Source organism: Diuraphis noxia, unplaced genomic scaffold (genome assembly GCF_037042655.1).
Source record: "Diuraphis noxia isolate RWA-SAM2 unplaced genomic scaffold, SU_Dnox_SAM2 contig0005, whole genome shotgun sequence".
Taxonomy (NCBI): Eukaryota; Metazoa; Arthropoda; class Insecta; order Hemiptera; family Aphididae; genus Diuraphis; species Diuraphis noxia.
The window spans coordinates 29,037,016-29,052,278 of NW_028301715.1; the positions used below are offsets into that span (position 1 = coordinate 29,037,016).

Sequence of the window (15,263 nt, forward strand, 5' to 3'; positions counted from 1 at the left end):
ATCTCCGTCAATTTAAAGCAAATTATGAGTATTTTTAGATATAAAAACAATTTACAATTTTAAAATACTCATAACTTGCTTTAAAATTAAAATATAATAAAAAGCCCATGAGATGCCCTCGGTAATAATCTTGCCTGTAATTTTTATAATAGGTCAATTCACTTTTTAATTAACGGAGATGAACGTGATATGCTGAGCGTAAAATTTGCTATGCTACGCACTTGTACGACATAGGAAATGTTCGTTCGCTAGTTTCAATAGGGTATTGTCAGTTTTGATATTAGAGTGAATCCACCTATTATCAAGCTTTTAGGTAGTAAAATTATCTGTGTTCTCTCGTTGGTTTTTTACGATATTTTAATTTTTAAGTGAGTTATGAACATTTTAAAATATTCATAATTTACATACCCATAACTCACTTAAAAATTAAAATATCGTAAAAAACCAACGAGAGAACATAGATAATGTTGCTACCTAAACGTTTGATAATAGGTGGATTCACTCTAATATCAAAACTGACAATACCCTATTGAAACTAGCGAACGAACATTTCCTATGTCGTACGTGTGTAAGACGGAGACAACACACGCGTGTACGACGTCCTGTTAAGGTTACTGTCGGTGATTTCAATCGTTTTACTACCTATCTTATCGATGATCCCTACATTCCCAACGTTTGCAGTCGTCCGAGAGGCTTACTACGGATCAGACAACTCATCTTCAGAAGAAATTATCGACCCTGAGCTGCATGCCGAAGACCAATCTCCCAACCACTCAGTCGACTTCAAACCATCGAGATCTTCATTAAGAGAACAAAATGGTTGAAACCAATGACGGCGGCCGCAGGGATCAATGTCGTTTTTGATGTCCGTCATGGGTTTGTTAATTTCGTCTGAACGTCGAAGGCAATCCGATCGTTTATAGATAAATGCATAAAACGATGTGTAAACAACCAACAGAAGAAAGACCCCCACCAGAAACACCAAGCTCATAAGCTGAACGTCCTGTTGAATGACGAAGGCTTCAGTTGGAATAATTTCAGGCTCTCCGAATGCATGTAAAAACAGAGCCATATTTTATAGAGTCAATGCATATATTATTATGTTTAATGTCTCAATTTGTTAATAGAACACTGAGTAGAGAATAGTAACAATAATAAAATATGATTAAAATAATAAAATAATATGTACCTACACATAAAGAAAAACCATGGTACCCAATACACGCCAATATATTTTATTTTTATAAAAATGATACAAGCAAATATTACTTAAAGGGTATTGTTCTTAATTTGGTGTAGAGTGGACTGTATATTTTGTGCTTAATTTGGTGTTGAGTGGAGAGTCAACACCGCGCAAGTCTGCCTTGGATGGGACCAGTACGTTGAGGTAGAAAGGAAATATTATACCATGCAAGTCTGCCCTGGGTGGGTCTTGCTGTAGTAAGGAAGAAAGGAATAATGAATGATTTTGTGCTCCGCAATACCTTTTATAATTTTGGTCTCGCCTGCTGCGGCGCTGTGTACTAACATTAACCGCCCATGATTGTCTGTGGTTGGTTATTGCGTGCGGTCACGTGACGGCGCTGACCAATGCATTAGTTGTTGTCACCTTCGAAACCACGCCCACAGCAGTCTGATTAACTGCTGCGAGTGGTGCAGTGTCCGGCACACCGACGTGCAGATCCGGCGCTACGCACGAGTTCCCGTACATGGCACTGCCTTTTGGTAAGGCCGGGTGGCCGGGTTGTGCCAGTATACTTTTCCACATACAATGCCGCCCTGGCTCATTTGAGCCTTAGTAGTTATTACTAGTGTAATGACCATTATGATACGCATTCCTTATCGCAGAATATACACGGGTCATCAACAGTTTGATTGAGCAAGTTTGTACTATCGTGTACCTTATTGCAACCGGTGCTCTGTGGACCAGTCTGACCCGTGCTCTACATAATACATAGATCCGGCCGGTACAGTCGGCGGGATGTTGGTAGCTCATGTACACCTCCCAACGTCAAACGCGCCCGCAGAACTTTTCAAAAACCTTCCAACAATGTTCAAATAGACTTGTTGGACATTGTTGGACATTTTTTGGATCCCCAATTTTTAACTATCCCACCATATATTTTGTACTACCAACTCCACATCTAGCATTACATTTTAATTGAATCCGTTCAAAAACCTTCCAACAATGTCCAATAAGTCCATTTGAACATTGTTGGAAGGTTTTTGAAAAGTTCTGCCAACATTGTAATGCTAACTTTACATGGGTTATTTCATCCCAATTTTAGATTGATATGTCTAAAAACAGTAAAAACAAACTGTGAAAACTGGGAAATCAGCACACTCGTCGCTAAATTCAGAATCTAAAATGAATAATAATAAATTAGATTTAAACTTTTTATTACACGACATCCTTAAATCCATTTTATAAACAATATTGTGATCTATAAATAGTAAAATAAACTACTTAAATTAAAAGCTTTTTGAATATTTAAATGATTTATAATAATTATAACCACTATTATGTAATATATTGTACAATACGTACGACGGACACTGCCAATAACATTATTAATTAGTAAATGTAATGGTATTTTTTTTATCGTTTGTAGCATTAATAAAAAAATCCTTTATAAACATGAAATAGTGTATAACATTAAATTCCAAGTTGGTAATACCAGTAACATTCAGACTTTGAGTATTTTACAACTTGCATCATTAGAGTTAGTAGTAACAAGGTACGATTCTTATTTATTAAAATCCACTGATGTTTGAAATAACTCATCGAGATTATATGTATATCAGTATATCCATTAGCAACTAAACTGAAATTAGAAGTGTACTTTATTAAATATCTATTACTTAAATAGATACACAAATATATCAATAATATTACTTTAAATTATACGGCTGATGTTTATTATAGTTAATCAATGTACATTTTGAGCTTTAGTGTTATTTAATTCAATTTTTCGGTATAATACAAATAATTTTCTATGTATAAACAGTTTTATAAAAAATATTGTTGCCTACTTTTACCAATGGTTGCTTTGAAAAAATGCATTATATATTACCATAATCATTTCCAATCAAAAATCAAAAACGTCTTCAAATTTTTGTTTTAAAAAAACAACTATCAATTTGATAGGTTTCAAAGTCATTATATCGTTGTTCCTTTTATTATACAAATAAGTTTTACATTTTTAAATGAGATTTTAAATTTCAACATAGCCCCCGGGTCCCGATTAATACCTATAGTATTATTATTATTATTATTATTATGACCTGGTACTGTACATACACATTGTCTAAATACACCGGAACTCGGAAACCCCGTCATCGACGTAAATGATTAACCGTCGTCAAACGGGTAAGCACAGCGAGTATCAGCTAATGAGACTAAAACTGAACACGAAACAATTTTTTTCCCTCGGCCAACGCTGACTTGGACAACAATAGAAGTTCTAGCAGTGTTGATAGTGGAAGGGTGGAAAAGGTCTGAAACAATTACTCAGTGTAGAAATCAGAACGAAAGGGAAAGTAATAGCACAACTATTTTCTTGTTAAAAGTTATCGGCACGAAAAGGATTATATAGAATAGAAAATACTTTGAAAAGGTCTAAGATAAAATTAAATTTCCCACAGGTAGACTAGGATAAAAAATATATTTTAATCTTTTCAAAACAATTTTATTTTTTAACGAAATAACATCTTCATTTTCAGGTTTTCATCTACAGAGATTTAAATACCTTCCAAATATAATAAAACAAATTACTCAGATATTACAATATATATTTCAGAATATATATTTTTATCTAATAATAGTGACATAACTACCTATACAAATATGCCAATGAAATCAACCACACAAACATAATATTGTACGAATAAACCAATTTTTAATTTTTCTAAAGCTTATAAATTATTTGTCAGAATGTTGTGTAATATTCAATGATATAAATTCAAATTTATTAGAAATGTTTTGATAAATTCAAGTCATAGTTTATGTTATAATATTTAAACTCATAACTCATAGAAGCCATACCTAACATAAATCAAGAACATTCTATTGAAATGTTCAAACTAGAAGTGACAACTAACTGAACTAACAGTGGATTTTCAATACTACAGCAGAGGTATCTATTTACAGCATTTTCAATAACTTTGTTATCCCTCAATTTGTAAGCTAGAAAGGTTTTATCATGAAGAAGTGCAACGTTTAAAAATTAATAATTTACTCAATTACGTCAAATTGTATTATTATTTTTAAATTATTTTTTTATTATTTAATTTAGCACAAAAAAGTACTTAAATTGTAATACATATCGTTAATAGTTGTATAAATAAGTAACATAAGTGATTATTATCAATGGTGTATTAGTAAACTACCATTTAAATGACTATTTAAATATTATTATTAAGTATTTCGAGAATAAGCAGCACATTTTAATTTACTGTAATAAAAGAAAAAACTTTATTCATTGTAATTTTAAACATATTGTTGAGGTCTGAAATTAAGGTACACATACAACATACGTTATTTTATTTTGAAATTAAACATTATTTAGTTTACCATATCTTAAGTAATATTAAATGGATAGCTTATCTCGATTATAGTGAACACTTATACTGGTGAGTGCTAACAAAGTTTCATAAATTAGTATTTACTTTATGCAAATAGAATTACACATTTTTTTAATGTTTGCGATAATAACAACTAAAATCGATAACACCATCTCTAAGGCAAGGGTGTCAACTAGTTAGTCTCTTAGCGACCAAATATTGGTCGATCTTAATAGAAATTAATTATACCTAATATACCGATACATGTTGACCACATACCTAATATTCACCTAAACGCTTTAAATATTAAGTAGGTAAAGTATTTTATAAGCAACGAAAACTTTCAATTTTCTGATGGAGAAATAATTAAATATGAATGTTATTAAACAATTTATTATTATGCTACAGCTACGCGTATAAATAGAATACCTAAATACCTAAATACCTAAATAACTAGTGATAGATCACTAGATACTTAAAATGTTTAATGTGGCTCACTCGATGGAAAAAGTTGACAACCCCTGCTCTAAACTTTACAAAATATGGGTGTAGTATATACAATAATAATATTATAATATGATTATACAATATTTCGTTAAAAAGATAAATTACTGTAAATATAATGATGTTATATCACTGCAATTACCAATGTGCACATTTTATCAAGGATAAATACAATTTGTAAAAGGTTTTGTAAGTTTGTTTCCCATTAGTCCAGAAATAAGTACTTACAAATGTATGGTAGCGCTTTCGTCAAATTCAAACGATTTGAGTAAGTTTGTAAAAGCAAGAACGGTTAAATTGTATTTTCTTTACGTCTCACAGCCGCATCTTACTAAAATGTAGATTTTCTAGTTTTCACAACATTGTATAAGAAAGACTATCTCTCGGAACTACCAAAAGGTTCCTTGTCCTAATATTATCCCGAGATTATGAACAAAAACTATTTAAAAAATGACCATAATGTTATGCAGACATTGCAGGATCGCATATAATTTCCAGAGGCAGAAGGTGCACAAAATGTTAATAAATATGATAGACGTCTGTGTCAGGAATATATCCCAAATCATATTCCGTTCCGCTGCACAATTAATATTTACCGTCAAAAAAATATAAAGATTAATTAAATTTTTTTGTGAAATTAAAAATTTAATTATTAGCATTAAATATTATAATTATGCTTGTAACAGCCAACATGGTTTAAGCTTTTTTTTCTGTTTACATAACATATTTTCAGTATCCAGTTGGCAGTTATCCTTTTTCAAACAATTATTTTGTATTAAATAATGTTACGGGTCTTTGAATATTTACAATAATTACCTATATTTTTAAATTGAATGCAATTAAAGTGTTTGCTAAGTTTGTATAATTCCGATTGTTTGTAGATAACTAAGTAAAGAATAGTAAATTTTTAATGTACCTTATATTAAATTATTAACTATAAATTTGTAATCGGATTGATTTGTGTTATATGTTATATATCCCAATAATATTATTTTAAAGAACATTAAAATATGTTTTTCGACCATTAATTGATATATGATAGTGTTAATTTAAAAAAATTTAAAATTTAAACACTATCAATAGCCAGTAAAATAATTTTCATAGAAACCTAAGTGATTTATGAATTCGAATACCCATTCGATATTGCATTTAATATATTATAAAAATAACTTGATGATAATGTAGTAACATAGATAATTAAGTATGTTAACATAATAATTATGGTGCACATTTGCTTATATTAATAATTGTTATTGTCCAATTCACAGTATTAAAAATAATATATAGGAATTTAAATTTTAAAATTAATTTTAAACTAGATAGGTATATAAAATATATGATGTAGTGTACGTTTGATAAATTATTCAAGTACATATAATAGGTCGTACCAGGTACTATTATATACAATTCACAATACAATAATAATTGACTATACATAAGAATCGTTTGAAATCAGTTATGATTTCGATCGTTTTTTACTCAAAAATAATATAAGTATTCAAAATTAATTTTACTAACGATAAAGAAAATTATACACTTTTTAAAACTGGTTACCTTCTGATTGCTGGATTTCATAGGTGAATAAAAAATTTAATAAATAAATAATCATTACTAATATTATATTTTATTTACTCCTTAATAAATTTTTTTTTTATTAGCTTTTAGTATCAACTATTACAGCTCGACAATTATATTATATACATCGTGGTTAAATTAACAATGATTATTAGCTTTATATAATGTTCAAATTAACATCACTAAATCACATTAAATATGACTTTTTACTGAAAAAAAAACCTATTATAATGTTAGTTGCAACATACCGTGTGCTAGATCAATAAAAGACGATCAGTGTAAATGGAATAAGTTATTCCAAACAACTTTAGAACATATATATATTTATTGTGTTAAAAAATATATAATGAGTATTTCAACAATTGTTTCTTATCAAAATATATTTCGAATTCCCAGAACAAAAAAAAATTTCATACTTAAAAAAATAAATAAACCAATGTTTTTTGTTTTTTTTCCTTTTGTATCAAGAGCCAGAGAAGGAACCACGTTAGCATTACTTCTCCTAAATAATAAATGTGAAATGCATTAATAATAACCTCTACCTTAACACTATTGTGTGTCAGACTGATATCTGCCTACATAGATCTATAATCTGTAATTATACTTTTATGAACAACATCCCTTCAATATTAATAGGTATCTATCTAATACAATATACCCTAGTGCTAATGGACAATAATACATTTTACAAAGATAATCAAGTTTCCATATATTAAATATTAATTTGACCTATTATTTTTTTAACCGTTGTTGTTATTTAATGCAATTAGAAAAGATCCTAACGTCCCATTACCTAATTACTGTACTTTGAAAACTTGAAATTTTGCCAAGATAATTAGAAATAAATAATATGAAATCTATTATTCTACTCACAAAAAAACTATTAAAACCGAATAGTATTTTGGACAGATTTGTGGGATTAAATTCGTAAACAATTAACAAATAATACTCTATAATATAGAGTATTATTATAGTACAATATAAAGTCTATTTATACTATACAAGATAAATACAGTAAACTATTTTTATAAATTTTAATATTCAATAGAAATAATATGGTATATGTTATAACGTATATTATAGTAAAAAAATGCAACAGACTGCTATAAAATCGATTAAGTTTTAGAACCTAGGTCTACATTTAGACCACAGGTTAACTTGGGCAACTCACACCCACAACAAAAGACTCGCCTTAAATAATCGTTCTCGCCAATTACGTTATCTCCTCACAATCACAACACAACAACTTAAAAAACAAGCTACTATAAAAACTCCTACTCAAACCGATCTGGACTTACGGTATTCAACTCTGGTGTGCAGCCAAAAAGTCCAACTTGAACCAAATATAAGTCTTCTAATCAAAATATCTCCGCCAAAAACCAAAGCCCCCTACCATGTATCTAACAACACTCTACATAGAGATCTAGCCATTCCAACAGTCCAAAACGTCGCAAAAACTTTCTACAAACGCACACACTCCAAGATCCACAGCCATTGTAATCCCCTGATTTCCGAGTTATCCACCAACGCTATTCCTGGTGAGCCCAGAAGGCGTCTTAAACGTACCTGATGTCGTGACCTACTTATCTAAAATTGTATACACCTCTACCATCCCTAATTTTATAATCCCACTCCCTCTTTTTGCTAGCATATTAAAATCCTAGCCTAACATCCCAACCTTAAGTGCCTCCAATGGGCTGCTTCTTATCTCCTACCACTCAAGCCATGTCACCTCCATCACATACCCTTATTGCAAAATATTATTTACAGATTGTGTATATTTAAATAAATGATAAAAAGTTTTAGAACCCAACACTTATCCTCAATAATAAATTATTCTTCCATTCCTATTTTAAAATTACATACTGTTATATTTAGTTTCATGATGTAAACTTATGTACTACTGTTTTAAATATTGTAAGCCAATAACGTAGTATAGTATTTGAGGCTCTAATAAACAATAATGAAAAAAAAATCCATTAAAAATTGACATTCATTAGAAATAAAATAAATACAACTAAAAAGATATAAAATACCTCATATGATAGATTCATTTAAATATTACGTGGTCATAAAGTCATCATAATATTTCTAACTGATATCGTATATGGTACAATTTAAAGTTGTTTTTATTAAATGTAATACATATCAAGAATAAAATAATGGACTGATTTAAGGAAAAAATTTCAAAAATCATAATGAACTTCATTTTGTATGTCGCCTCAAGCAACATTACACAAAGAAGAAATCGTAGAATTTAAAATAGTTAAAAAATCTAGTTCAAATTTTTTTTCCAAAATATGCAACAGCCATTCAAAGCTATCAAAAAATCCATCAAAAGCACCTTAGGCACCAATCATTATACAACGTCAAAGGTATTTTCCGTTTTTTTTTTGGACATTTTTACACATAAAATGATTGTTCTCGACAAATTGCACTGAAAACGTTTTAAATGTGTCGAATACATATTATGACTATAAAAAAAATAAGGTTAAGTGATACCTTACAGGAAAAAATATTTTAAGTATAAAGTTTAAGTAGTGTAAAGAATATTTTTAAGAAATTGGTAATTCATATTTTTTAAGAGTGGGATGGTAAAATATTTTCAAGCAAGATCGTTAGAAAAAACGATTATCGATTAACACTTTTAATAGTTTTGTGAGATATGAATAAATACTACAAAATTAATATAAACTCATTGGTATCATGATATTAAAATAATTTAATAAATAATATAGAATTTAAAAATTTAAATATTATTCTTCAAAAAACATTTTCATTTAAAAAAAATATATAGTCTTTTTAAGCTTCGAAAAAAATTGGTTCAAAACTCAATAAACATTTTTTTAAAGTTCACATACAGCATGATTTTAAAATTAAAAACAACTGAATATGTAAGTAATACATAGTACTTGTGACTAGATAATATACAATTTCACTTTTCAATTTAATTTTTATCCGACACCGTTTTTGTTGACTTGGAAGTCTAGTTTACATACAAAACTGCAAGGGCCGTCATTTTGTCCGTAGTAATAATTGGACTCACCCGAGTAAGTGCCCAAACTCCCGAAGAAATATACACATCGTGAACTAAAGTCCACTCGAAATGATACGTTTCACCTGTCACCTACTCGCCCCTCTACTTCTTTCGCAAGACATTTATCATTTGAACTGAGGGTCAATTAGTGAGGGTACACATTTTTCATAAACATACTTGACCGCACAAAAAAACATGTTATCATTTTATTCTGTCCGTTTCAAATGAGGTGCATTCTCTTCACAATCAACTGAAAATGTATATTATTATCTTTTACAAGTATAATAATGACAATATAATATTATGAGAACTAAATAATAACTGATATGGGATTTTTTATTCATTAATAAGCAATTCGTTCATGACATATCTTATAACAATTTATCGGATCAATAATTGTAATGATATGCTCACATATCATGATTGTATGTTGTTTAAATATTCAATAAAATAAATAACAGTCGAGTTGTCGCACGCAGACATAAATAATATTAATTACTGAGGAAAGGAACGATTTGCATTGTTTGGTCACGTAGAAACTCATACGTATTTGTGACAATGTGGCGCCACACGTGTGATCTATTTCGTGTGTCGCTGGAGACAAGGGATGGTCCAATGAGGATCTCTGCCACCAAGGATAATGGTAAATATTTGGGAACGCAGAGGCCGTTGCTGAAAATCCAGGGTGGTCACCCATCCGATAGCTAGCAACTGCGGTCAGTACGTTTCTGAAAATTGATCATACGACCGCACCTCACCAGGCCACAATACCTATAATTATTGCATAAATATTAGTCAATCTAGAATAATATAGGCCAACCCCATAAAAAATGTATATCAAATATCAAAAATATGTATCAATTGTAAAACTTTTGTAATTATTTACATTTGGTTTCATATTCAATACAGATAATCTATAATTATTTATTTTGGCATAAAATGTTAATAATATTTACTAATTTTATTTGAATAATTTAAAAATGGTGAGATATTTTAAAACTTAAGTTGAACTAAATAAAAAAAACAAGGTAAACAATTAGCACCGATTTTAATCTTTTCCTTGGAATAATAATAGTAGGTAAATAAAGTATATTAAATCATTTTTTTCTATAAATTTATTAAGTAATAAAAAAATTAATATTGACCTCCAGAGACTCTATCCTTTGTCTTGCAAGATAATCCAAGAAAATCGAATGCTATTATTATTGAATTCGAAATTTCGAATGACAAAATATAACTGCGTAGTTTATTAATTAAATCCAACATTGGTTTAACTATTAATCTATATTTATACATTAAAGATATAATTGTAAGACATAGTTTCTATTTGCGATACATAATTTTTACAGCATCGTTCGCAGCAATACAATTTATTGAAACCTCCCTTATTATCTCGTAGGTAGTATAGTATTGCGTTCATCGTATTTGAAACTAAAACCTATATCGTTCATCATTAGTGGCCATCAGATCAATAGTTGGAAAACTAATTTTCATTATTTTATGCGTTTGAATAAAATGAGCTGGTGTCGTTCAGGTTATGTTCTCATTTTATTGCACCATTTTTTATTTATTTATTATTTATGAAACGTTCGATCGGTATGTTCGCCTCAGAAAAAGGAAGTTCATTAAACTTCAAACAAATAATTTATAATCAAAACGACAAAGGAAACGGATAAACTGATTCGCATCCATGAACGCTACCTTTCTAAATATTATATTATGTTACGTGTAAGTATGTCGTAAAACCTCAACAGATCGCTGCAGTATTGTAGAGCATCACTCGATTTTTGTAGAGGCAGAAAAAAACACCGATAGGGAGACACCGCTGCCGTCGTTGTCGTCGTCGCATAACATAATCCAGCAATATTGATTATGCACACCGCCGAATCACTGCGCGATCAGCAAAGGCCTCTCATGCCAACGATTTGTTATTGCGATAGCGGACGGATCGAGTCGTGTAGTATAGTGATTGAATTTGCGGGCGATGAAACATATTATTATTATTATATCAGTGGTGAAAAACAATTTCGCGAAAAAAACTGTCCATTTACAATGTTATAAAATATACAATATTGAATACAAAACGTGTACCATTTTAATCTTATCTCACGTGGACTAAATATAGGTACTGCGTAATATATTTTAAAAAACTAAATTTTTCTAAATTTTTCGAAGAAAATAAGTTCCATGCTTCGACAGCAATAAAAAATACATATAGGGACTTAACCTTTTGATCGTTATTAATGTTTACTGTGTATTCCGATTATTATAACACTCATGAAGTACAAAGTTTAAACTTTCAAATGTATAATAATATTATTACGCCGGAAAGTTCTGTGCTGCGAAAATTTGGTTATCGGCGGAATAATATTACTGCTCAAATACATTTTTGTTTTAAATTTTATCTGCCATTAAAGATTTTTGTACATAACATATATTTTTTTACATCCGGTTTTTAAAGAAATTCGGAAATCAGATAAAAATGATTTATAACGCCATTTATTGCTATCTATCACATTAACATTGTATCATACAGAATGTCCATAAAACAATTTTATTATAATACTACATTTTGAATACAGTCAGAAAAAAAATTAGAACACTTAGAATATTGGATAAAATGGAAACGATAATATCACAAAATCGTCTATTTTAAACCTTAAACTTCTTGTTTTCAATTTTGAAGTTTCTGGTGGTGTACTGGTGTACATAAACAGTAAATAATATGTTTTACCTAGACAATAATTGTCAGCCAATGGCTTAGATAACTTATCTTAATTTAAAAAAAAGTAAAAAACATTTTTTCAGATTAAATCTATTTTTTGTTTCAAATTTCAGACAAAAAACTAATGATAAACATGTATAAATGATTAATATTATACTGTTTATTCGTATATTTTATACACAGAATAATTAATTTACGGTTTACTATGCTATACAATTTTTAAGTAGGTAAAAAATAATAAAATAAAAAAACTATAATAATAGCTTGCTTACTTTGCTCGGAGTTACATAATTATTTATTTACTATAGCTTATGGTTACGACAAAATAATTAAATAACGATTATTGGTTATTATATCTAATATTTCACTGAATATGTGTATCTTAAAGTTCAAATATTCAACTTTAATACGGATTTATGAATATTATTTTTATTACTAATATAATATACAACATTTAACGTTTTGTACACGATTTTAAACCATTTTGTATTTAATGAACTGAAAACAATTTATTTAAAGTATTCAAAAAGTTCAAACCATTAAAAAAAAAAAACTTTCAATATTATTTGTATGTATGAATTAACAAATAGATTTTAATTGCAATTACCGATTCACCAACTACCCCCCTTTTAGTCCTATTATTAATTGTTTTTGTGAATTAAAAAATAAATACAATATTCGACCTTTAGATTAAATAATCGTAATAGAATATTTTTTAAAACTAATTAAATAATGTACTAAATTACTAACTTATAATCACCCTGTATAAATTAAAAGTAAGCCTGTTTAACAATTCATTCAATATTCAACTTGCAATTAAAAAAAAATCATCTTTAGCAATCAGATTTTAATTTAAATAATACAAAAATAAAATTGATTTTATTTAATAATATTATGTACAAGATTATTTGATATTTTATAACCATAAGTAAATAGGTAATTTTTGCCTACAGAGAAATTTAAAAGGGATCCTATATAGAAAAAGTTGTCAAGGAATCATTGCGTCAACGATAAAAAAAGCTCCATTGCCAAAATACGGAGGGAAGCCACCGGAAATTCCTGGCATCCACCATGCTTAAAAAATTTTACATTAAATCATTAAATTTGAATTATTTTTTTTTTTGTACACGCTTTGTATATTTCTATCATTAATATTGCGTTCTTATTAAATACTTCATACTATATAATTAATTTCTATTGCTGTGAGGCGTGGACCACAAAGGCCATCATAAATTGTGATATCATGAAAATACCTGACATATTATAATAACATATAATTATAAAAATATAAACCCACGGGATCCACATAATATTCTTACTCATAAGCACACACTTAATAATATATGTAATTTAATGGAGGTGTTTTGCTCGGTACAGTTGTTTAACAATCATTATGCAAAGACAAACATCCTTTGTATGGCTTTAAAGATAATATGAAACGTAAACGTAGCTGCTTTTGTTAAAATTATAACCTTAGACAAAACAAACTACCGTAATCAATTTTACACTAACATCCTAAACGTAATATTGCGTTCCACAAGGTACATACGAAAAATAATCAAAGATCCTTAGAAATATTTATATTTTGAATAACACTTTTTTTACTTTCATTCCACGCTTATGACAACTAAAATTACTATTAAGTGGATTCTGTAAATAAAAAAAAAGATTTCTTCACTTATAATATTATACTTCATTAAAATGAAATGTTATTTTTATATCTGATGTTATAACTTATAATGAAATAAATGCACATTTTAAAAATTAAAAAATGTTTCTCACAATTAATTAATTTCCTTATTAAGCAGTTAAGGGACAGTTCATATTATAATACTATACTATAACATATTTTATATAATATAACAGCTATGCTATATCTACATACTTACAGTAGTTTAGCAATTATTATTTTGCTATAAATTTAAAGATTTATCATAACATCATCGCCGTCATACAAAAACTATCATAAAAATATCTGAAACCGCAAAATGATAAATACAATAACGGATGTGTCTTATATTATATGACTTAAGCGCCATATTTCACTAAAGTTAAATTCTAGGAGTGTTAAATTATTTACGATGGATATAACAGAGAAAGTGTAAGTAATTGCTTGCGTAAACTGTCAGTATTTTATAGAATTTCTTTCGCAGTCTAGGCCATCAAATGAGGTTCGTAAGTGTTCCCGGTGTTATATTTTTCTACGATTTAAGGTGAATAATGAGGTAATTAATTTTTTTTTTCATTTGATGGGCTACAAATTCCGTTACATGCTATAAAAAAAAAGCTCCGAATAAATGATTTAAAAATAATGATAATGAACAATTTTTCAAGTATAAAACAACTATAGAACTATTCAACATATTATTGCTTGTAATAACATTCGATCAAATATGTGTATAGGTTTCTATATTTTTACCTGTACAAGCGCAAATAAAAATAGTGTCCTAAATGATATATAAACACGATAATTTTTTTTGTAAACACGTTAAAAGGCATTTTTATATATAAATTCAAATGCAAAAACAATAACACTGCAGATAGTGTTATACATTGAAAACGCAATTGTTCTATAAAAATGTATTTAACACACTTATATAGTATGTGGAGTATACGCTGAAACCACAATTATTGTTTATCGTGAGATCTAATCATTGCAGACTTTCGTGCTAAAAAGAAGGAGACTTTTGATTTACAAGGCATCGAGAAGGGTGCAGGGCAATCCCTCAGAGACCGAGTGCCCCGACAAGTGAAATCATTAACGTACGAAAAAGGTTGACTTTGTTGATTGACGATAATCAAAATTCCAGATGTATATTTTTACGAGACAAGAATAAAAATAAAAATGATTCACATACA

The 15,263-nt window shown here is 28.7% G+C and overlaps 1 protein-coding gene across 1 annotated transcript in view; it reads left to right on the forward strand.

Annotated features, from left to right (window-relative positions):
* Nucleotides 1–15,263, forward strand: part of LOC107162399 (octopamine receptor beta-1R-like) — a 118,565-nt gene that overhangs the window by 88,974 nt on the left and 14,328 nt on the right. The gene's annotated exons all lie outside the window — the stretch shown is intronic.